Below are 23,845 nucleotides of genomic sequence, written 5' to 3'. Positions count from 1 at the left end.
TTGTTTCTAAGCCTGTTTGCTTTCAAATCCATTCCCCACTTTCCCCTGTTCTGCTCTGTGTGGCTGGGATCGGATCCCCCGAAGGCTGCATTTCTAGGCTCACAAGTCAATTGGCTTCCAGATAGGTTCAGGCAATGGAAGGAGCTGAAGGGAGAATGGAGTGTGGGAGGGAGAAATTAGGCACATCTCTGCCTCCCACTCTGTTTTGGGATAGGGCTCCAGCCCCAGCTGTGTCTCCTCTGTAGCTCCAGCTCTCTTACACAGGCCTTCTTCCATGATTCCAGTTTCTATGACATGACCCTGGGCTCTGGGCTCTGGTAACGCCACTTCCTCGCTTTGTCTCTGCAGCCTAGTGAGGGTAGTGGTTTCCTGCTGTTGTTAACCTCACCACTCCCATTGGCTTCTCAGGGTCTCCCTGTAATTCCCTGCATTAAATTCCCTCTGTTGTAAATTTGTGAACTGCTGTTTTCCTGTGAAACCCTGAAAGAACAAGCAACCTTTTATTATTATTGTTGTTATTATTATCCCAATAGAATCATAGACAAACTTCCGCTAAAACAAAATCCCTGTCAAGCTATGATCGCTTTCTGACCTCCAGCTGTCTGACTAGGAGGTGAGATCCAGCCACAAGCAGAAAGTTTACAGATAAAGAGATGAACCTGACATGGCTATAACAATGGCATTAACCCTCTAAGAGGACTGACATGGCATGTTTCAAACTTACAAATCTTCAACTCTTGAGGTTCTCCAGTATAAAGACGAATTGAATAATACCATAAATACAATAGCTTGGTAAGTAAAAAAAAGAAAATGGAGAAATTATTTTGTACTTTCACAGGTAGATGAGACTAAGTCAACCTACAGATTCTGAACTTATTTTACTATTTTATTGGTTTATTTAAAGGGACTAGTTTAATATTTAACATCAAGTGGGTAGGTTCACATTACTAAAGGAAATGGTGTCGACACTTTTAGCCTCAACATAAATTCCAAGATAAAATGAGCCATAAATCCACCCTGTGACAATCCAATTAGAACCATGTGGTGAGCAAACAGGATAGGCATCATCTGTGTTTGAGGGCATCCTAGCTCTGCCATTCACCCAGAGCATCCACCTGCCCTGTCCCCAACTCTTTTCAATGGCGTTCTCTTGAGAGATCTTTGGAAGTATTTTTAGATAAGATTCTGCAGTTCCTGTCTGGACATAACTTCTTTGATATGGAATAAAATAATAATCAACGGAACCACCTGTACATTTGGCCACCTAATAAATATTCATAGATAGTACCCTCTGTGCCTACATACCTAAAATGAGGAAAACTATCTATGGAAGACACTACTGATTGATTAGCCCAAAGCCATTCCTAATCCCTTGTCTTTTGCAGCCTTCCCACATAGAGGCTGGGGTGGTAAATACTTGCCTTCCCAGCCGCATGGGCAGTGAGGGTGGCTTTGGTACTCATCTGACTGTGAGGTGTAAGCAGATGTCTGCCAGAGGGGTGGGATGGGACTTCTGGGGAAGCTGCTCATTTCTAGGTAGAAAGATATAGGCACAGAGGGCATGATTTTTCTCGCTTCTTCACCTTTTTTCCTTCTTTGGGCACACAAATCATGGTTGATGCCATAGCACTCTTCTTGTAACCAATATGAAGAAAAAGTCAAGAATCTCAGCATCTTTGGCTCTGACATCATAGATGGAAAAGGCTTGGTTCTTTGATGACATTTTTGAGTATTGAATCAATGCCACCTAGACTTATTTGAGGGAAATAGAGCCTATTTGTTTAGCTTACTCTTTTTTTTTTTTTTTTTTTTTTTGAGAGATTGGGTCTCACTCTGTCACCCACGCTGGAGTGCAGTGGCACAATCATAGCTCATTGTGACCTCAACCTCCTAGTGATCCTCCCACCTCGCTAGGCTGTAGCTGGGTGTGGTGGTGTGTACCTGGAGTCCTAGCTACTCGGGAGGCTGAGGAGGGAAGATCACTAGGAGATCAAGTGCTCATTTCTAGGTAGAAAGATATAGACACTATATCATTGATTCAGCTCATTAGCACTTGACGTTCTAGTGATCCTCCTGCCTCAGCCTCCCGAGTAGATAGGACTACAGGTACACACCACCACCCCCAGCTGTTGCCTGCTATTGTTGTTTCTATTCCTTGCAGCCGAATGGAGTCCTACCTAGTTGAAAAGACAAATTTATACTTATTACAAATGTGTCACATTCTATTATAATTGCTGGCTCTAGATGTAGTTTATAATAAACTCTTGATTGTGGTCTATGCTTTTATACAGATTTCTCATTTCTTATCTCTGCTCAAGGTTGATGATTTTTTTTTTTTTTTGAGACAGAGTCTTGCTCTGACATGCAGGCTGGAGTGCAGCGGCACAATCTTGGCTCACTGCAACCTCCACCTCCCAGGTTCAAGCAATTCTCCTGCCTCAGTCTCCCAAGCAACTGGGACTACAGGCACGTGCCACCATGCCCGGATAATTTTTTGTATTTCTTTTTTTTTTTTTTGAGACGGAGTCTTGCCCTGTCGCCCAGAGTGGAACGCAGTGGCGCAATCTCAGCTCACTGCAAGCTCCACCTCTTGGGTTCAAGCCATTCTCCTGCCTCAGCCTCCTGAGTAGCTGGGACTACAGGTGCCCACCACCATGCCCAGCTAATTTTTTTGTATTTTTAGTAGAGATGGGGTTTCACCGTGTTAGCCAGGATGGTTTCGATCTCCTGACCTCATGATCCACCTGCCTCGGCCCCTCAAAGTGTTGGGATTACAGGCGTGAGCCACCGTGCCTGGCCAATTTTTTGTATTTTTAGTAGAGACAGGGTTTCACCGTGTTAGCCAGGATAGTCTCGATCTCCTGACCTTGTGATCTGCCCACCTCGGCCTCCTAGAGTGCTGGGATTACAGGCGTGAGCCACCGCACGCGGCCGGTTGATGATCTTAATACAGGTGAGTAGACTTTTTCTATAAAGGATCAGATAGTAAATATTTTAGATTTCATGGGCCAGTCTCTGTCACAATTACTCAACTCTGCTATTGTAGTGTGCAAGCAGCCACAGATAATATGTAAATGGTGGGTGTGGCTGGGTTCCAGGAAAACTTTATGTATGAAGAAAGGCAGTTGGTCCATGTGCTATAGCTTGCCAACCCCTGATCTTAGTCAAGCCCACCTTAGAAAGTGAAAATAGCTCCAAATTCCTACAGGTCCTGGGCTTCCACCTAGATCTGACAGTGTCAGTCCGTTTTCTTTTCCTTCTTGCCTCCTTCACCTGAGGGATCCTTAGGGAAGACTGATTGCAACCCCTCAGCTAAAACCAAATCAGAAGGAATTTAGATTTCCCCTGGGAGAAATATTTCCCCAGTATATACTGTTTGGAGAGTGGAGAGAATAGTATGAGATTTCTCTCTCAACATAGATCTTCTTACAGAATAAAGGAGTCAGTGAAGGAGAACTTCCACTCTCCTCTCCCATTGGTGATGGTGAGAGGCCTGTGGTGGTTATTAGTCTTGTGCATATAATCAAATCTCAGTGATTCTGGTTCTATATGAATTGTGGATTTGCTCTTATTTTCCTTCCTACCTTTCCTTCCTTTCTTTTGGCCCTTGCATGTTCAAGTGATGCCAAGGAAATCCAAGGAGATGCAGCTCGATCTGTCACATCTTCTGTCTTTGTTAAGGCAGCTCTGATAAAAGGAAGGGTAAGTAGGGGTTGGAATTATTAGCTAACATTGGATTGGGAGTTATTTGTGGATTTAAGTTATTATGTTATTCCTATCTCCTATTTCCATGGAATATTTTGTAAGTTCCCTGTCAGTGGTGGAAATGTGAATGAATTGCAGTTTCTTTTTTTGATATGGAACAGAGAAAGACCAAGCCAGTTTCAAAAATCTTAATGTATTGTGAATGCATTAAAAATATTTTTTTTAAGTTGTGGGTACATAGTAAGTGTATATATTCATGGAGTACATAAGATATTTTGATACAGACATGCAATGTGTAATAATCACATCAGGGTAAATGGGGTATCTATCACCTCAAGCATTCATCATTTGTGTTACAAACAACCCAGTTATATTCTTTTAGGTATTTTAAAAGGTGCAATTATTTTTTACTATAGTCACCCTGTTGTGCTAGCAAATACTAGGTCTTATTCATTCTTTCTAACAATTTTGTTTGTACCCATTAGCTATCCCCACTTCTCTCCCACCCTCCCCACTACCCTTCATAGCCTCTGGTCATCATCCTTTTACTCTCTATCTCCATGAGTTCAATTGTTCAATTTTTAGCTCTCACAAACAATTGAGAACATGCAAAGTTTGTCTTTTTGTGCCTGGTTTATTTCACTTAATGTAATGACCTTCAGTTCCATCCATGTTTCAAATTACTGGATCTCATTCTTTTTTATGGCTGAATAGTACTCCATTGTGTATATGTACCACATTTTCTTTCCATTTGTCTGTTGATGGACACTCAGGTTGCTTCCAAATCTTGGCTATTGTGAATAGTACTGCCATAAACATGGGTGTACAGATATCTTTGATATACTGATTTCCTTTCTTTTGAGTATAAACCTAGGAGTGGGATTGCTGGGTTGTATGGTAGTTCTATTTTTAGCTTTTTGAGGAAACTTCAAACTGTTTTCCATAGTGGTTGTACTAATTTACATCCCCACTAACAGTGTATGAGGGTTCTCTTTTCTCCATATTCTTGCCAGCATGTGTTATTGCCTGTCTTTTGGATAGAAGCCATTTTAACTGGGGTGAGATGATATCTCATTGTAGTTTTGATTTGTGTGAATGCATTTTTTAAATGTTTAATTGGGAACCTCTTCTGATTTGATCCCACTAACATGCTGAGGAACCAATGAATATTTGGGCATGCAAAACACTAAATTTCCCTGCATTTAATTTTGATGTTCAATTTGGAAAAACCAGAAATTTCCCTTAGGTGGATTCAGAATTTTCCTTTGGGTGGGTTCACAAGAAAACCATCTTCCACGATCAGTGTAAATCCTTTAAGGGTGAAGTCAAATAGCTGTACTTCCTTACATCTCTCTGCTGTTTGAGGAGTGGTTTCTGGCTCTGTCTATAGATCTGCTTCTGGAAATATAAAAAGAGTGCAAAATTGCCACAAAGTTTTGATTCATTTTCATTAAAGAATAAGAAGTAAAACTAATGTAATCCCATTTCAGTGGCTTCACAAGGAGAAAGTACATTTTGAGGGTCTCCAGATCACTTATTTGCACAAGTGTAGTTTGTCACAAGTACAAGAAAACACTTACAAATTTCTTTCTATCCTGATCAGTGTTTTTTTTTTTTTTTTTTTTTTTTCAGACAGGGTCTTGTTTTGTCGCCCAGGCTGAAGTGCAGTGATGCAATCATAGCTCATTGCAGACTCAAACTCCTGGGCCCAAATTATTTTCCCACTTCACTTCCCCAAAGTGCTGGGATTACAGGTGTGAGCCACTGTGCCTGGCCCTGATCAGTCCTTAAACAGGCTAAGGGGATGAGAAAAAGCCATAATGAGCCTTCAAACTTCAACATGAAGCCCAAGACAATAGATCTTTGTCATTGCCAGATTATATGAAACTCAGATAGAATTGCCTGACCACTTCAGTTTGCTGGAGAGCAGATGATATTCAATTCAACCAACTTTTATGGGGTTCCTGCCATTTTCCAATTACAATGCTAGATATGAGGAAGTGCTAAGGTGAATGGGTTCTCATGAAATTCACAATCTATAGGAACAAGAGACCCATGAACAAATAAATTACAACATGAAGGACAAATGCAAGTATAGAGGTATGTTTAAAGTTATAGATGTAGTGTGAATGAAGACATGGTTAAATTTTTCTGGGGAGATAAGAGAAGGCTAGTGGAAGATGTGATTTCGTGGGAGTAGGTGGGCGGGACCTGGGTGTGGGTAAACAAAAGTGAAAACAGGCCTGGAAATAAAGGTTGTATTCTTTTAAAACGGAGTAGCACTGGATGGTCATTTTCTGCTCTTTCCTTTGGGATTGCCACTCAGGACTTTTAACAAAGGAAGGAAACTCAACTAGACCACCTCAGATGTCATAAAGAACACTGACTTGGCACCAGAAGATCTGTACTCATGTTCTAATTCTTCAATTTAACAAGCTTTGTGGCCTTGGACAAACTGGCTGACATTTTTGAGCTTCAGTTTTCACCTTTGTAAAATGATGCAGTTGGACTTTCCTACTGGTCCTCAAACCTTTGTGTCATGCATTCTATCAACGTTTGAACTCTGTCCTTACCAGCCAGTTTCATCCCCACTCTGATTGCTCCTCCCTCCAACCAAAGAATAAAAGCAGCAAGCAAGAAATCTCCTTTTCCAAGCATGACACTTACATGCTTATAGGCTGTCTATGGCCCTTTTCATAATTTGTGCTTTTCAATTTTTTTTCTGGGATTTAAGTTTTAGAGAATAAATTTTATCATGAATCTATAATTGTTCTAAAAACCTTGCAGCTTACTTAACCTAGTTTGTTTTCCTGCTGATTGAGAATCCTTCTAGCATCTTGCCCCGTGTTCCTCTTGAACACTCAAAATCATGGGCCCTAACTTCATTCATCTACTCCTTTTCCAGTTCAGAAAGCTCAGGCAGGCAAAGTGAAAAAGGGAATAACATGCACATTGGAGCTATAAATAGCAAGTGTACAAATGATTGTAAATACCAAAGGCTGAAGACGTAAGTAGTAATCAAACAGCCTTCCCTTTGGGACAGCTGCAGGAGGAAGTAGTCCAGAGCCTTCGAGGCAAAAAACAGCCTGCAAGCCCAGGTCATAAACCTTCTGTTTGCACTGGATTGTTAGGGGAAAAATTTCTGGTGCCTGGCATTGCATCTGGCCACAGTGGTTGCACAGCAGCTACCGACTGAGGAACAGACAAATGAAGCAGAAGCTCTGGGTTTGACCCTGAGTTTGGCCACTCCTGAAACTTCTCTGCACCCTGGTGTTTTCAAATGGAAGATCAGAAATAATGACTCCTGCTTCACAAGGTTGACGTGAAGATTTCATGTAGATGTTGTTTGAATCCGAGCTTTGGAAAAATATTCAAGAAGTCATGGAGGCTGGACATGGTGGCTCACACCTGTAATCCCAGCACTTTGGGAGGCTGAGATGGGCAGATCACTTGAGGTCAGGAGTTCGAGACGAGCCTGACCAATATGGTGAAACCCTGTCTTTACTAAAAATACAAAAATTAGCCAGGCATGGTGGGACATGCCTGTAATCTCAGCTACTGGGGAGGCTGAGGCAGAAGAATCTCTTGAACCCAGAGGGTAGAGGTTGCAGTGAGCTGAGATTGCAGCACTGCGCTCCAGGCTGGGTGATAGAGTGAGACTCTTTCTCAACAAAACAAAACAAAAACAAATGGTGGAGAATTTCTAGTTGGCTGACCGTAGCTACTCAGGCAGTTAAGACCAGGTTTTCAGTTGTGAGACATCCCAGGAATTTATGTATGTATGTATATGAACATATATATCTATATGTTCATGCATACATATATATCTATATCTATATATCTATATATGTTTATATATGTTTATATATATATATATATATATATATATATATATATATATATATGAGAGATCAAAGGCTTGGAAAAAAGGATAAGTAAGGATATGCTATCTAATTGAATAAAATTCTCCAAAATCCTTTTAGATCAGCTAAAACAGGAGGCAAGGAGAAGTAATATTTATTTCTCCTTTTAAGGAAGATAAAAATCCTGATTTAGTTTTCCGAGATTTGGAGTCCCCTTCCATCAGCTTCCCCACAGCCCCGGCTCTCATTCCCCAAAGCAGTAAGAACAGAGCCTCTACATTGATGATTTATCCCGGTCACAGAGGGGACACCCGGCTAACTGAGGTTAACAGCTTTCTCGGTTTCATTTCAAAAAGACATTAGCATGGAGGCTCAATGAAATGCTGATATGCCAAATACTGATTCATTCACCTGCAGAGTTCACTATAAGGCAGGGACCTATTTGACAGGCAGGGCTGAGCTCCCAGCCTTTTCCTAAAGGGCAATCCCATAATTCATCTCCCAGTGCTAAATTACACCTGACACTTCACTGAAGACTTCAGGTGCACTCACCCAACTGCAATAAGCCTAATGCAGAAGAGGGGTGGAAATGACAAAAGTACTTTTTGAAAATAACATGACTAATTCAATTGTGGGTGGAAATATCTGTGGTGTAAAATATTCCCAGGCAGAATGCACACATTTGTTTTTGTGTTATGGGCAGGTCTTTTCTCTGGCAATGGGGAATCTTTATGTTGTGCATCACTACCTGAGCTACATGCTCCGTCACCTGTCCTTAGATTTGGCCTAGTCACTAAAGAAGCTCCAAGCTTTTCCATCATCTGGGCCTTCCCTACTCTAGTCTCCTTCCAAATTTGCAGGAAAGATGGTTCAAAAGCTATAAAGTCATGTGCTCTTACTGCTCCTCTACAGAATTTTTTGTGGAGAGGTTCAAGAATAGGCACAGGGGAAGCAGAAGACCCATCCCCTACATTAAGCAAAGCAGTCAAGCGCTTTAGCATGGCCCTTAACTTGTTATCAGGTTCCAGGGATGCTTTGTTGAAAGAAAAGAACAAAACAAAACAAGACAAAACCAAACCAAACCAATACCTTGACAAGTGAAGCCAACTAGCTTCCTAATGGCCCCATCCAGGAATTTAGTGGGTGCAGGGAGTTGCTGGTCATTTATCTGATGCTGTATGAAGTGAGCACATGAGGCTTTAGCCTGGCCAGAGCTCACAAGAACTTTGGAGGGATGAGGTGAGATGTTTTCTCTGTAACTCAGAAAGTCTTCATTGAGTAGGTGCTAGGTGTTGAGGACACTGCAGTGAACAGGCAGACACAGGGATCTTCTCCCATGGGGCCTCAGGTCTCACTTGGGAGACCTGAACTTAAAAAGAGCTAAGATGATTGACCTGCTGGGCAATGCCCAGCATCTCTTACTTAAGTGCTTAATAAATGTTGAATGAAGAAATTGTAAATAGGTTAAAAGCAAATGAGCTAAACATTATTAAGTGCCTTCTCTGTCCCAGATTCTATGCTAGGCCCTTTCCATTACATTATCTAATTCAGCACAAAATGAACAGTTAAAGTCTGGTACATGGCTTCTGAGACAGTCTCTTTCATGGCATAGACATGAGAAACAGTGTTGTTTAGTGGAAAGACTCCAAGACTAGATGTCCACAAAATTTGGGCTTAGTAACTCTGACATTACTAAAGGTATAGTCTTGGGTAAGGATTTGTCCCCTCTGAGCCTCAGTTTCCACACTATAATTCAGGGATGATGATACCTCCCTCACAAGGTGGCCATGAGGAATGGATGAGATGGTGAATATGAAATGGCTTTGATTATAAATAAGATCCTGCTCTCTGTAAAAGGAAAATCATATTTTACCCATCCACTTTTTAAGAGCTCATGTTGCTTCTAAACAATTAAATTTTACGTGATTTCAATAATTCTAACAAAAAAATCAGAAACAAAATTAAGTTTGACCTGGCAGTTATCAAAATGGTATTTGGAGACTTTTCATCAGAAAGATTCCTATAATAAGCCAAGATTCACATAAGATGATTATTTGCCCTGTTTTCATCACATATTTGGGGAAATTACTGATACCTCAATAGTTATTCACTTAAGTAGACATTAAATTCTTTCTTTATAAATCAATTCTCTTTGCTCCTTCAGCATTTCTGAGTTTCTTTGGATGAATTAAAATTTTGGAGCAACACAGGAGCACAGCATTTCAGTTTTTTTTTTTTTTTTTGAGACGGAGTCTTGCTCTGTTGCCCAGGCTGGAGTGCAGTGGCAAGATCTTGGCTCACTGCAACCTCCGCCTCACAGGTTCAAGCAATTCTCCTGCCTCAGCCTCCTGAGTAGCTGGGATTACAGGCGCCTGCCCCCACATCTGGCTAATTTTTTGTGTTTCTAGTAGAGACAGGGTTTTACCATGTTAGTCAGGCTGGGCTTGAACTCCTGACCTCAGATGATCCACTCGCCTCGGCCTCCCAAAGTGCTGGGATTACCGGTGTGAGCCAACATGCCTGGCCTCTTTTTTTTTTTTTTAATTAAAAACTTTTTTTTTTTGTAGAGATGAGGGGTCTTGCTATGTTGCCCATGCTGGTCTTGAACTCCTGTGTTCAAGCAATCCTCGTGCCTAGGCCTCCCAAAGTGCTGGGATTACAGGCATGAGCCACTATGCCTGGCCTCAGATTCTAACTAAATGAAGAACAACCCTATTTAATGACAGCATGACTTTTTTTGGTTGGGGGGGACAGAGTCTCACTCTGTCACCCAAGCTGGAGTGCAATGTCACAATCTTGGCTTGCTGCAACATCTGCTTCCTAGGCTCAAGCCTTCCTCCTGCCTCAGCCTCCCAAGCAGCTGGGCTATAGGCGCACATAAGCATGTCCATCTGATTTTTGTATTTTTGTAGAGACAGGGTTTTGCCATATTGTCCAGGCTGGTCTTGAACTCCCGGGCTCAAGCAATCTTCCCATCTCAGCCTTCCAAAGTGCTGGGATTACAGGCATGAGCCACTGTGCCCAGCTGACAGCATGACTTTCAGAGCACTTTCCCCAATTAGTGTTTTAACAATTAAAATGAAAATTGTATGTAACAATTTTTTCTAGTAATTCTTTGTTCTTCTTTCAGTCATTAGAAGAGGTTAAGTATTGCTTATATTTGATTTTATTCTCTACTATTATTAACTCTTTTTGTGCTCTAACTGTGCCTTGGTTTGTGATACTTCCCATGCCAAGATTTGGGAATTCTGTACTTTCATTTTCCTTGCCCCAGATCATTAGTGAAGTGGTTGTGTGATGCCAAAGTGGGCATGGGTCCTCACGAATGCAGTGGACACTGTCTCCCACCTAAATGTGAGGGACCGATATTTGTCACTGCTCTTTGCTTATGGTCCTTCAGCCAATTTTCAATCTATGTGACCATGCACATATTCTACCCAATTTGAATTAATTTTGCAAGTGGAAATTCATGGAGTAGTGTATCAAATGCTTCAGTAAAATCCATATATATTACCTCTAGTGCATTCCCTTCATCCATTAATCTCGTAATGCGATTTAAAACAGTGATCATATTTGTCTGGAATGATTTGTCCTTTATCCATCCCCAAAGCTGCCTCCTGCTCTTGGCTCCATTATCCTCTCCATCCTTTCAGTTTTTCCCTCTTCACGTCTGATTCATTATACTATTAGACACAGGGGTTATATTTTAATAGATGATAATTACTGGTAACACCTTTCTTTCTGTTTAGAAAATATTTAAGGTTTTCAAGTAATCTCTAAAATGTGGATTATTGAAAATGTCTACTGACTGTTAAATTTGCAAGCAAATTGCTTTAATACAATCTCTTTACTTCAAGTGATAATTCTCAAAACACTTTCCCAGGCCTTATTTTCTTTTAAAATAAGTTTTGTTATGAACTATAATACAGTATTTAAACTGTCTTTCCTGTTCTGCTTGTTTGAATTGTTTTCCAGTGTCCTATTTCCCTTTCTGCCTGGGAAAGATGTGTACTGTATTATGTAAATTAAGGGTGATAATAAGTATAAAATTATTGCTGTAATACTAATATCATATCTACTATGAATGACTACATTTATTTGCAAAAAAATCTTAGCGAATGTTTCTCTATATGTATTAGATCAATTTGCTTGCCTTATAAACATACTTCTAAACTTTTAGTTTTGGGTAGATTCTTTTTCTGAAGAGCTCAAAAGTTATATACCAAATCAGTAAATTTAGGGTAATAGCTAATTCAAAATATAAGATGTTTTCAAAAGAGGAGAGACAGCAGGAATGAAAGGAATAATATAACATAAGAAAAGAATGATAAAGTCAGAGATGCAGGTATGTAGCAGGTAAAAGAGCATGCAGTAAGTTGTGTACCTTTAGAAGCCTAAGTACAGGAATATCAGTTATGGTGCTGTGGGGTTTCCTTTCAAAAGATGTAGAGGCTCAAATATAGACTACTTCTTTGAGATCAATTCCTTGACCCACAGTTCCAATGCAAGTAACTTCTCATCTGTCATCATAAACATTGTCCAGCTTTTCCTCTGTGTACAACCAACACTCCACTTAGGAAAGTTAGTGGGAAGGAGGACTCAGAATACTGCTTTTCAACTTGCTGCTCAGTAGGTAAAGGGTGGTGAATGCTGAACCAAGGCCCACAAGGCTATTTTAGCATCTGCTCCTTGGTTACTTACCAAGGACCCTGATAAGATATCACTTACAGAATACATGCAGTGAGAATGGGTCAGTGTCTTATTAAATGATGAGGTGAAATAAACTTTATTCAAGTCAAGATCTTAGAACTTTATATTAAATCAGATTCAATTTAGTAACTTAAATATGTGAGGGTGACTAGTATATTTCAATAGGATAGTCTGTAGGGGTTTATTGAATGCCATTGAAATGCTAACCACAGACTTGGTTCAACCTGTACTCATACATTAGAACATTGAATAGAAGACTGCTATTAGACAATAAAAATGGCTATACATTTTTTCCAATTTTATCTCCATGTGGATCTCTACCTTCTTCCTCCTATAATAAACAAGTTCATTGTAGATCAAAAATCAACTTGTACCCAAGAAATATGCAGCCTCACATTGATATGTGAATGTCCATTCATTTGAGTAGGAATGGCAAGTATTTATTATTGGGAAAGAAGGAATGCATACAAAATTAAGTGAATATGCATGAATAAGTCCCAATGTTTATGTGACATTAATAGGAAGAAGTTGAGTTATGTCTGAAAGTGTACCTTGCTGTGCACAAGCATCTATGCTTATTCTACATAAAGCATCTGTGCTGAGGACTTAGGAGGTTTTTATTACTAGTGTTCTATTTTTTAAGGAAATATTAACAATCATTTTCAAATACATTGAGTTCTAGGGAGAACATATACATTTTGTACGTGCCTTAAAATTAAATCATTTTTCCTGGCTTTTAACATTGGAATGATAACCTAGATGATGGGTTGATGGGTGCAGCAAACCACCATGGTACATGTATACCTATGTAACAAACCTGCACGTTCCGCACATGTATCCAAGAACTTAAAAAGTATAAAAAAATTTGAAAGATAAAGCCCTAAAAAAGCTCAGGGTGTGAAGAAAGCCCTTTATCTTCATGTCTCTACTGCCCCTTTTCCTCATCTGTACTAATGAGAACCTAAAATAAAGAGGTCTGAAACTGGGATATTATTATTATTAGATGGGTAGTGTGGGATTGTGATTTCTTAGGAGGCTGTAAATTGAGAGCTGCGCTGAAAGAGAAGTAGAACAGGTGCACATGGTCATCTCTACTCCTTGAAATATGAAGATCCCATTGATAGGAAATTTGACTCAAGGAAACATTCAAGCTACTAACTTTAATTTTCTGTTTTAAAGATCATAGTCTATGATCTATGGCTCCCTTATCTTTGAATTTTCCTTCCTCCTCCCTTTTAATATCTAGTGAGCCCTGCTATATGCCAGATACTGGGCTACATGGTGGTAATATAAAGTCTCACAAGCCACGGCCCATGCCTCGGGAATGTGTGCTCCTATAGGAGGGACAAACGAGTACATTGAAGCAGAGCCAGTGGTAAGTGTTAGGCTGGAGAGGTTGTGGAGTGCTCTTGGGGCACAGAAGAGTGGCAGCTAACTGTATCTAGGGGGAGGTTGGTGAAGTTCTTTAGAAGAAATGATATAGTTTTGAAAGTAAGTAGGAACTAGCTAGAGTAGGGGTTCTTAACCTGTCATCCACTGATAGCCAAGGATAGGGTTCAATGTGTTTATGAATGTTAGATGGGAAAAAAATCCACCTTTATTTTCATTAATACTGAGCTACAGTTTAGCATTTCCTTCTATTATAAATGTAGAAAACAGGCCAGCTACGCTGCTGTCGCTGTCACTATGGCCCATTACAAAGCCGCCAACTTGAAGCGTGAGCAGTTCTGGAGGTACTTGGAGAAGTCAGGGGTGCTGGACACACTGACCAAGGTGTTGGTATGAAGAACCAGAGAAACCTAACAGTGCTTTGGATTTCTTAAAGCATCACTTAGGAACTGCTACCCCAGAAAATCCAGAAATAGAGCTGCTGTGCCTAGAACTGGCAAAAACGAAAGAGAAATATAAAGCTATTGTAGAAAAAAATAAAAAACTGAAAGCAAAGCTTGCTCAGTATGAACCACCTCAGGAGGAGAAGTATGCTGAATAGGATTCTTCTCAGTTGAAAAGACACTGAAAAATGGTTTTGTATCACTTGAATACTTTGTATAATATATAATCTTTTCCAAACAGATGCTATAGAACTCTTTTAATATGTTTAATTCACCTATCACACTCTGTTATAAACACATAGAATCATCAATAAAAACTCAATATAACTTTCTTTGGATTTTAAAGCAGGAGAATCCAAAGTAAATCCTGAAAACACCCTAAACATAGCCATCTAACTCCTTACCTTAAAAGCCATTCTGTTCATTAGTCTGATTAGGAATGATGGCACTGGTTGTATTTTAGCCAAGGCAGTTTAGCATGGAGCTATTCCTTGGTGTAGTTCAGGATATGAACATAGGTACAGTCATTCTTTGAAGGTGATATACTGTTGTGTACATTCCCTATAGGCAGCTGGAGAGATCCGTGTGGCACAAGATGCTTTTGTACAGGTTCCCATGAATCTTCTGCTCTTGTTTGTGTAACATGGAACAAATAACTCTTCTTTGCCACCACTTTGCCTTAGATAATTGTGTGTGTGTGCCAGTTTGAACTCTGATACCACATTTTCCTTCTATGCAATCATGCCTTGTTTGATAATCTTGCATTGCTTTGCTCTGAGCTTTAGTGGGTCCTACTTACACACTGACTTTTCTGTGCTGTTTTTCAATTTGCCTAATAACAGCAGTTACCCTGATTGTAATTTATGCAACTTTAAACAGGATCACACTGTACCCCCTGCCTGCCTTATTTGCTTATTGAGCACAGAACAGAGGCAATATACAACTCTGAGTTCACACACAAGCTGGGATAAGAAGAGGAATGAGCCATATATTGTGGAAAATCATAGTTTGTAGGTATAATTATACAGTGCTTGTTTCCCTCAAAGTATTTTTGTAGCCCTGAATTCATTTTATCTTCATTATCCCTGTGAAGTAGGTGTGGGCAAGTATGAGGAGAAGTTGGGTGCTGAATTTTTAGGCCAAAGACTGACGTTAATACAAATCACTCACTAACTGTAGAGCCTTGGGCATATCAGTGAACTGCTCTGAGATTTACTGTCTCCATCTGGTTAATGAGAAGAATATCCGTGATGCCTACCTCACAGGGCTGTTGTGAGGGTCAAATGAGAATGTATGTGAAAGATATGTAAATGGTAAAGCACTATATTCTTGTTTGTTAGTCCTTTTTCCTTTCTTTGGGTAGACTTACAGTCAGATGTTTTGTTTTATTAATCACTTATTTTCCTTATTGATAGACCATCATTTTATAGACATATTCCTATTGCATGTATCCTCTCCCTGTTGTTAGAGAACGTATCTTTGTTTTTGGTCAAAACACACATATAAAACAAAATGATCCAATGAAAACTGGTTTAACTAGCAAAAGCCTTTGCACCTGTTGGAAACTATGACCAAGTCAATTACAAGGGCATTTAAATCAGTCGTGTTAGTAGGAATGTGGCAATGACTGGTGCCTCTTCTAGTCACAAGTTTGCTTTTGGAGGGGGGAGATAATATTGGAAGAATATTCGCTTGAATAGATTTCTCTTTTACCAATTTGAGTGCCTCCTACATGGGCAGCAGTGGACTAAGTGCTGGGTGTGATAAAGAGGAATGACTTAATTATGAGACATGTATATAATCAAATACAGTATGGGTTAGGACCTGTGACAAACCATTATAATAAAACATGGCCCCATGAGGGTTTTGAAAGAGAGAGAGACTTGGCTTCTTTAGTTGGTAAGATAGTTTCTTGGTAGATACAGGTCGAAATTTTTTTTTTCTGTGGCAGCCAATTCTCATGTGCTTTTTACTTATTGGATTAATATTAATATTTATGTCAGTAAGCCAGGTGACTGTGACTGTCTTTTGTACCATCCTTTTTGAACAGAATGGCAACATGTGGGTTGGATAATCACACTTTTAGGTGAAACTGACTTGGTTAAACTGCGTACCAGTCAGTGCTATTTGAGAATTCAGGATCAACCTAGCCTACAGAGGTCCTCTTCAGCATTTCTGTCAAGGATTTGGATTAAGACAATATACAAGAAGATGCTTGATGGAAGAGAAAATGGATCCCATCAGTTAAGCTCCTGCTACGCTTCAGCTTCTTTGTCTATAAAGTATTGACTTCACGTCTTGCCTACCTCACAAGGTTGTTGTAAGAATCAAATTAAATATAATGGATGTAAAAGTGAAAAAAATAAATGTAGAAAATAAACTACCGTAATATTAACATTAGTGACAACGTCACCAATAGAAACCATAGCTACATATCAGATACTGTAGATATTTCAAAATATCCCTTATGCTCATCACTGCTTTAAAATTATAGTAGTACACCAACCACTGGGCTTTATTAATGTATTAATAGAAACTATCCATATTATCATACCAAATATTGGTGTTAATATTTAATTGATTTTAATATTTTGATAGCTGAATTTCAATATAAATTGAATTTCTTTGTAATTCTACATGCTTTATTCTTTATTTTATATATTTAAAAGCATTATACTAAGAAAGGTCCATAGGCTTTAGGTCTATGGCAGATTGGCAGTGGGGTCCATAACACAGTGAAGGTCAAGAACCCCTGAATGGGGAAGAGGTTGGAGAAGGGGTGCTAGTTATTCCAGGAAAAGGAAAAGCCTCATGGATGTTTCAAATTATACATAATGTGTCTTTAAGGCAAATGTTGATAGGTATGAAGACAAAATATGTACACAATTGTTTTGTGAAACATAGTGAGTAATATATACTCACCATGTTTTCATAGGAACATGTTGCTGGGGAGCAAAATCATTAAGCATATTAATAGCTCACCCAGAATTTCTGAAGCTAACAATAAAGGTCCATCATGACATCAGACTCTGCAGCAGGTTGTGCTGTGATAAAAGCCCAAGAAAGATGCCTGAAATACTTATTTGCTACTTTTTCTTATGTGGTTAGAATGCTAAGGATCGTCTAAGAGCAACCAACATTTGCGTTACATGCATTGTAATGGTTATAATAGGTACTGGAAATACAGAGTATGCTAAAAAGTTATCAAACATTAACAGAAGCAGCAGTAGCTGTGGAAAGAGTACTTGACCAGGAGTCCTTAGCTTCAGGCCACAGCTTCAAGTCTGACACTAATATCTGTGTCACCTTGTGCATGTTTTATTATTGGTAAAATGAAGATAATGACTTCTGCTCTAACTTATCTTGTAAGTTGCTCTAAAGATCAAATGAGTATGTCAAGATGCTTAGAAAGGTTTGAAACATAATACATGTTATTAAAATGGAAATAAAGGTGAAATATCAATATTATAACACTTTATGTTTTGAATATAGAAATAAAGTGAAATTTTCTATCATTGTATTATAAAATACATTGAAGAGGAAACCTTTTAGACAGATAGAATTTTAAAGATCTCTATATGTATAAAATATAAAATGTAAATGTAGCATATGAAATATCTATAACATAAGAGTTAAATTCTTACAAGACTATAGACAATGAAACGTGTTATCTGAAGTCATTAGATAACTCCATAATAAAATCACTTTCTTAGGGCTGGCAACAAGCTTTCAAATATGACTTGTAGCATAAGACAGCAGTGAATTTATGTATGTGCTATTTAGATTTAGTGGCACTAAGATCACAAGGACATACACATTTAATTAGTGGAGTACATTCAATTCTAAAATTTAGATCACTTTCTCCAAATAAGCTTGTTCTTCATAGGAATCATGCAAGCAAATGTTGACAAATATTGCAAACAATGAGAGAAAGACATGAATCTTAAGATTTTTCTTCCTAAAAAATCTATTCTTATTAAGATGCTTTTCATTATAACCTAGCAGAGCAGGATTTAAGTACCAACCTGAGTCTTCTGTTCTCTAGGTCAATGTTGAAAGTTTATTTCTACAGTAAAACACACGTCTCACATTCTTGGTGTTGCCATATAAATCAAACAAAGAGAACTGCATTCCAATTCTCTCCATTATTACAGAAGCATACAACTTACTAACCAGAACATTCTTCCAATTTTAGTTTGAAGTGTTTTTCAACTTCAAGTATGCTTGGAAAATTATTAAGCCAAGGCTATTGTGATTATACCTGTTAGACTTTTATTCTATATAAATTATCTGAGCCAAATGGAGTCCAAAATATTGACCCTTGACTGCCAGTTAGAATAGTCCCTAATCCTCAATCATGTGCTAAAAGAGACAAATGAGCTAGATTTGAGTTTGAAAACTACCACCTCTGAATAAAAAAAAAAAAAAATTAAGCTGAATATGCATGTGGGAAAGACACAGTTAATGCAAATGGTAGAGAAATGTGGAATACTATTCTAAACTGCTTGTGTTCACTGCTTCCCGAGTACAGACACTTGCACCAAGATACAGAGACACACACTTATTAACTCACACATATGGATCAGAATGACTAAACATTTTAAAATCAGGAAAAACAAAACCCAGTAGATTCTGCCCCACAGTCTGTATAGTGCACACACACCCACTAATACACACCCTTGACCAGTGTAAGATCCAGAAGTGCTTAAACAATTTTGTAGGCATAAATTACAAATTAATGAAACCTGCCGAAGGCAGACACGTAAAGACACAATGTTCAAGATATAAGCATTGAAGCAAGGCAGACACCTGAGAAAAACAGTCAGAAGTTCCCAAACTGAAAAGATTGTATCCTGGACATCCAAGTAGATGAAGGATTCAGGGCGAACAGATTTGTATCCTGGCACCAGAGCAGATGATGGGTTTAGGGACCGCAGCGGTCCCTAAAGACCATTCCCTCTAGCATCCAAATTTCTAAAAATTAAAGCTTAATGGTTCCAATTCTTTATAAGGTTGTCCTTTCAGTGGGCAAAGCATTGATCAGTGGTCTCAGTCTTGCCAGCTGGCTTCAAGGGCTCTGCCCCCAACAGTTCCTCCTCAGCATCCTTTCTTTTTCCATTCTCTTGAAGAAGGGATGCTCTGTTCACTTCACGTGGGCTTAGATTTATGAGGTGCTGAGAAACAAGAGTGTGGGGCCCTTCAAGTTGTACTCCCAGATGTAATACTGCAAGTGAGCCAACACAGGATCTTAGCATTGGCTAACATGTTTGTTCTACAAAGCTTGTCTGTTACTGGATCCAAACGGATGCCCCAGTCAAAGCAAAAACATAGCAACAACTAAAAACGTCTTCCCTCATTGCCCCCCAAATAGCCCAATCCTTTCTGAGTCCAGGCTCCTGAATGCACATGAAACTGTGTAGCCTTGGCTGGGGGATCATCACTCCCTCCTCAGCTGGAGGCTGCATTCAGAAAGAATGGATTTTTTCCGGCTTCTGATAGTCTGAGATATTGTGCCTGTCACTCAGAGGCTGAGCAAAATAGGGTTCAAAACAGAGAACAGAGATGTATAAACAGATGCAAGACAGTGAGAAGAGTGTACCAAGTATGGAGACGAAAGAGATTGGTATCAAGCCTTACCCTGGGATGGGCCACTCTCTCTGTGTCTGTAAGAAGCTCCTAGGCTATTTTAATTATAAATATTTATATCCATGGAAGCAAATTCAGAAGGATTTATATCCCAGGGGAGTGCAGATCAATAGATCTAAGCAAACCTCATCTCCAGGCTGACCACTTAACACTGTTATCACCGATTAGGGCTGCTTGGCCCTCTGGGGGGTGTCAGTTCCCCTCTTGTCCTGCATAGGTCCACCCCATTCTTGGCCCCAAGAGGAAATCAATAACAGGATGCAGGGATCGATACACAGGACATCTGCTTGGCTGCAGTGGCTCACCTTAAGATCGCAGTTTGGTTAGCCCTTGTCTATACCGCAAGCCCCTATTCCTTCCTCCAACCCCTCCATCCTTCCAGATCTGCTGGAGCATTCCAATTTTGATCTTTAGCTCACTCACTGAAATCGGCCCAGATACTGCTGACTCTCTTGAGCAAGAAATAAAGACTTGGTTAACATTTGCCTTACTTTCCAAAAGTAAAGAAACTTACCAGACCTCAAGGATTGAGTCAGAGTCGATTTCCTGCTTCACGGCCCGGGGCATGCTTTCTGCTGCCGACTCTCTGGCCACCAAGTACTGTCGGAGCAATTGGAGCTGGCTGGGTTACTGTTCCAGGTTTGCCTGCGTCTCCCTATGCTTGGTCTGCAGTTGATAGATCCTCTGCTCCTGAAGCATCCAGCTATTGACCCGCCCAGGGAAAGAAAGAAAAAAATGGAAAAAAAAAATCAATTAATACTAACCGGCTTAACAAAACCCTGCATAGCACAGGCCTGGAGCATACAGGGTAGGAATTGGGATGGTCTCAGTGGCAACAATGAGTGTGGGGACAGGCTCAGCCAGCTAGAAAACCTGATGTTCCAGGGACAGGAAGCCAATATGGTAGGCGTGATCACACACACACACACATATTCTCTCTCTCTCTCTTTCCCTCCCTCACTCTCTCTCTCTCTCTCTCTCTCTCTCTCTCTCTCTCTCTCTCTCGGCAGCTTGGTCTGACATGCCCTAGTCTGACAGCAAAGAGGACAGTGCAGGTACATGTTCATTGTGAACTGGTGGAGGGTGACACATTCACCAAAACAGAAGAAGGGCTGCAACCAAACTCATAGAACCGGTGGATATATTTGTTTTCTGGGGTTTTTTTTGGGGGGGGGCGGGGGTGGAAGAGGAAGAGATATTGTTTTGTTCTGAAAAGATAATACCATTTACGTGTTGCAGGAGAGTTCCTGAGGCAATTTCTTCGTGTGTCTCCCTATCACACCACCACATACAGACACACATGAAGCTCTTTTAAGGGGAGCAAGAAAATGGGGGCACACCATACCTCAGCTGCCAGGCCCTCTCTCTTCTGCAGGAGCTGGCTTTGAAGGCTTGGGATTCTTGCATCTCGCTGTTCCAGCTGTAAAGAGTTTACATAGTGAGGGAGCAAGGAAGGATCATGAATGTCAACCAATGAGCAATTAGCATGACAAGACTAAAGTATTGATCCCCTAAAGCTCCCTGCACTGCTGTAGCCCCAGAGGTAGAGCGGCTCCCTTGTCACTAACTCTGATAGTGCATTTCGGAAGCCTGTATTGTAGGACTGGCTACTTTTTGTATCCCCGATCCCGTTCTCAGGGCAGGGGAGTATGGCACCTTCAGGCTGCCCATCTGCAGCTATCAGAGTAGTCTCCATCCCTGGGCAGAAAGCTGCAGAGAAGAGCATAAAGAATGTAAAGATTTTGGCTGTCCTACTTTATTCATTTTTTTAAAATGCGACTCCCTCCTGATGGCACCAGGCATTTCTAAGTATTGATTGGAAAAGGGCTAGGGCGAAATCCTGGCCTGACAGCTGGGGCTGGAACTACTGTGGTTTTCCATTCTGCGTGGTCAGAGGCAAAGTGACTTTCACAATACCAACTTCCAGCCAATCCAAATACACACTTACTGTGCACATAGTACTCATTTTAGTCAGTAAGGGTCAAGAAGGGAGAGGGAAAGATGTTGTTTCACTGAAGAGACAACCTTATTCCTAGGTGTAAGGCTATCATACATCGAAAGAGAAAATGAAGGAATTTTCAACTTAGTAGACATGGTGTTCAAATAACACTAGCCAGGTGAAATATTACCTCTGTAAGGTTCTTCATTCTTGCCATTGATTCCCACCTTTGTTACTCTCAGCTATAGGCACACTCGCCATTGATTCCCTCCTTTGTTACCCTCAGCTATAGGCACACTAACCTTTCATCATTTTTTCTACTTTTTCCCCTATCCATCCCATGTCTTTACAAATTTATTTCTTAAGTTGCCCTCCTAATTTCTTTTCATACCCTTCTTTAAGGACCCCCTAGCACTCCATCTCCTTCATGAAATCTCCCAAGCAGTGGTAATTATTCATTCCTGCGTGAGCTTCTACTTGTGCCAAAAACTTCTCTAGCAGTGGGGATATCATAATGAACAATATGGTATGGTCAATATACTTAAAGATATGGTCATTATACTTAACATATGGTCATTATACTTAAAGATATGGTCATTATGGCCATTGTATTTAAAGAGCTTACGGACTAAATGAATAATGAGCCATTCATTGATAGCAAAACCATCCATCCACCCACCCACCCACCCAACCACCCAGCCAGCCATCTATTCATTGATACATTCAATTTGTGCTTATCAAGAACTTCCTATTACCAGGAACTATTCTTTGCTAAAAATAGGATGGTGTGGCAGAGACTTGAATGCCTGCTGATAATTATTTTCTCCTCTTCTTCCCAGGCTCACAGATAATCTGTATTTCCCACCTCTTTTACAATGGGGCCTTATGACTGAGCTCTGGCCAATGGAATGTAGGTGGGAGAGATGCATGCCTGGCCTGGCTCATAGAAACCTTCCTCATGGCCCTTCCTTCTCCTCCCTTCCAATGTGACTCTTGACGGTGACATGCTGAAGATGGGCGTGCAACCTGGGTCTTTGGGGATCCAGTTGGAGAAGAGTGCCCTGATCCACTTTGGACTATGGTGAAAGGAATCCAATTTTAATGTTGTTAAACAGCTGAGATTTTAGGATTGTTTATGTTAGTGTGAGTGTAGAAGCTAATGTTACTTTCACTGACTAACAAAAACACAAAGCAAAAACAGATGTAGCCCCTGCCTTCACAGAGCCTGAAGCCCAGTGGGTGAAAGAGACATTAATAAAATAACTACAAAAATAAAAGTAAAAACACAATTGTGGTAAGTATAATAAAGGATAGGTATCTGAGGAAACAAACACATGAGCCAGAGGAAACTCAACCTAGACAACTGCCATGATGCAATTATGTTGAGATATGAAGGGTGAGTCCTGAGAGAACACAGGGGTGTTCCACTAAGAAGGAACAGAATGTGGGAAGCTGATATGGTAAGGAGGAGTAAGGTACATTCCAGAAACCAAAAAACCCCAGTATGAGTAGAACACAGAGAATGAGAAGGATATGATGCAACGTGAGACTGGAGAAACAGGTATGGACCCAACCATTCAAGGCCTTATAGATTATAGATTTCAGTGTCTGTCCTAAGATCAATGGGGAGCCATTCAAGAGTTTTATGCAAGGCTGGTGACAAAATCTTGTATTTTAGACAGGTCTCTTTGGCTGCAAGCCTGAAGAATGAATTGGTAGTTCTATTTCCAGCCATATGGTGGGTAGGCCAGATAACTCAAAAACCCTTCCACCAGAAAGTTAAGATATTTTGAATAAAATGGAACACACATTAAGTATAGGGCTAAGCTTGCAAGTAGAAAACTCCCCAAATGCCAGGTACAAAGAGGGAACTGAAACAAAATCAGTAAGCTGTGGGACGTGTATCTGCCTTGAGGAGCACTGCTCAGGCTCAGTGACTACAGGGATTAGGTTTTAGTACTCACATGGGGACAAGGGTCCATGAAAATTAGCAAGGGGAAACTGAATCCTCACATAAAACTAGACCCTTAAAAAGATGGCCTAGGGGGGGAAAAATCCATCTATTGTCACAACAATGCTTGTCTTTTCATGGTGCATAGGAAGGAAACAAGTGTCCTTTGAGAATCTGTGACTATGCTTTACAAGGTAAG

At 40.1% G+C, this 23,845-nt stretch overlaps 1 protein-coding gene, 1 long non-coding RNA gene and 1 pseudogene across 11 annotated transcripts in view; 2 read left to right on the top strand and 1 right to left on the bottom strand.

Annotated features, from left to right (window-relative positions):
* Window positions 1–23,845, bottom strand: part of LOC134808766 (uncharacterized) — a 418,516-nt gene that overhangs the window by 28,475 nt on the left and 366,196 nt on the right. For 5 of the 10 annotated variants that reach the window (XR_010152427.1, XR_010152426.1, XR_010152429.1 and 2 more), the window contains 2 exons: window positions 21,102–21,176; window positions 20,271–20,459 (listed from right to left, as the gene is read on the bottom strand). The gene's annotated coding sequence lies outside the window, so the exon portion shown is untranslated. Of the gene's footprint in view, window positions 1–3,584; window positions 3,688–18,149; window positions 19,335–20,270; window positions 20,460–21,101; window positions 21,177–23,845 lie in introns of those variants that run through there. The other 5 variants (XR_010152432.1, XR_010152433.1, XR_010152434.1 and 2 more) reach the window with 2 other exon arrangements.
* LOC107968895 (uncharacterized) lies at window positions 1,938–23,840 on the top strand. The gene is made up of 3 exons (XR_001710432.3): window positions 1,938–2,953; window positions 3,621–3,702; window positions 22,535–23,840. It is a non-coding gene; the product is annotated as an uncharacterized LOC107968895 (long non-coding RNA).
* LOC107968893 (c-Myc-binding protein-like) lies at window positions 13,961–14,285 on the top strand (annotated as a pseudogene).

The sequence above is a fragment of the Pan troglodytes genome, chromosome 18, assembly GCF_028858775.2.
Source record: "Pan troglodytes isolate AG18354 chromosome 18, NHGRI_mPanTro3-v2.0_pri, whole genome shotgun sequence".
Classification (NCBI taxonomy): Eukaryota; Metazoa; Chordata; class Mammalia; order Primates; family Hominidae; genus Pan; species Pan troglodytes.
Note: the sequence above shows the minus strand (reverse complement) of the source record. Positions and strands in the feature narration are given on the sequence as shown.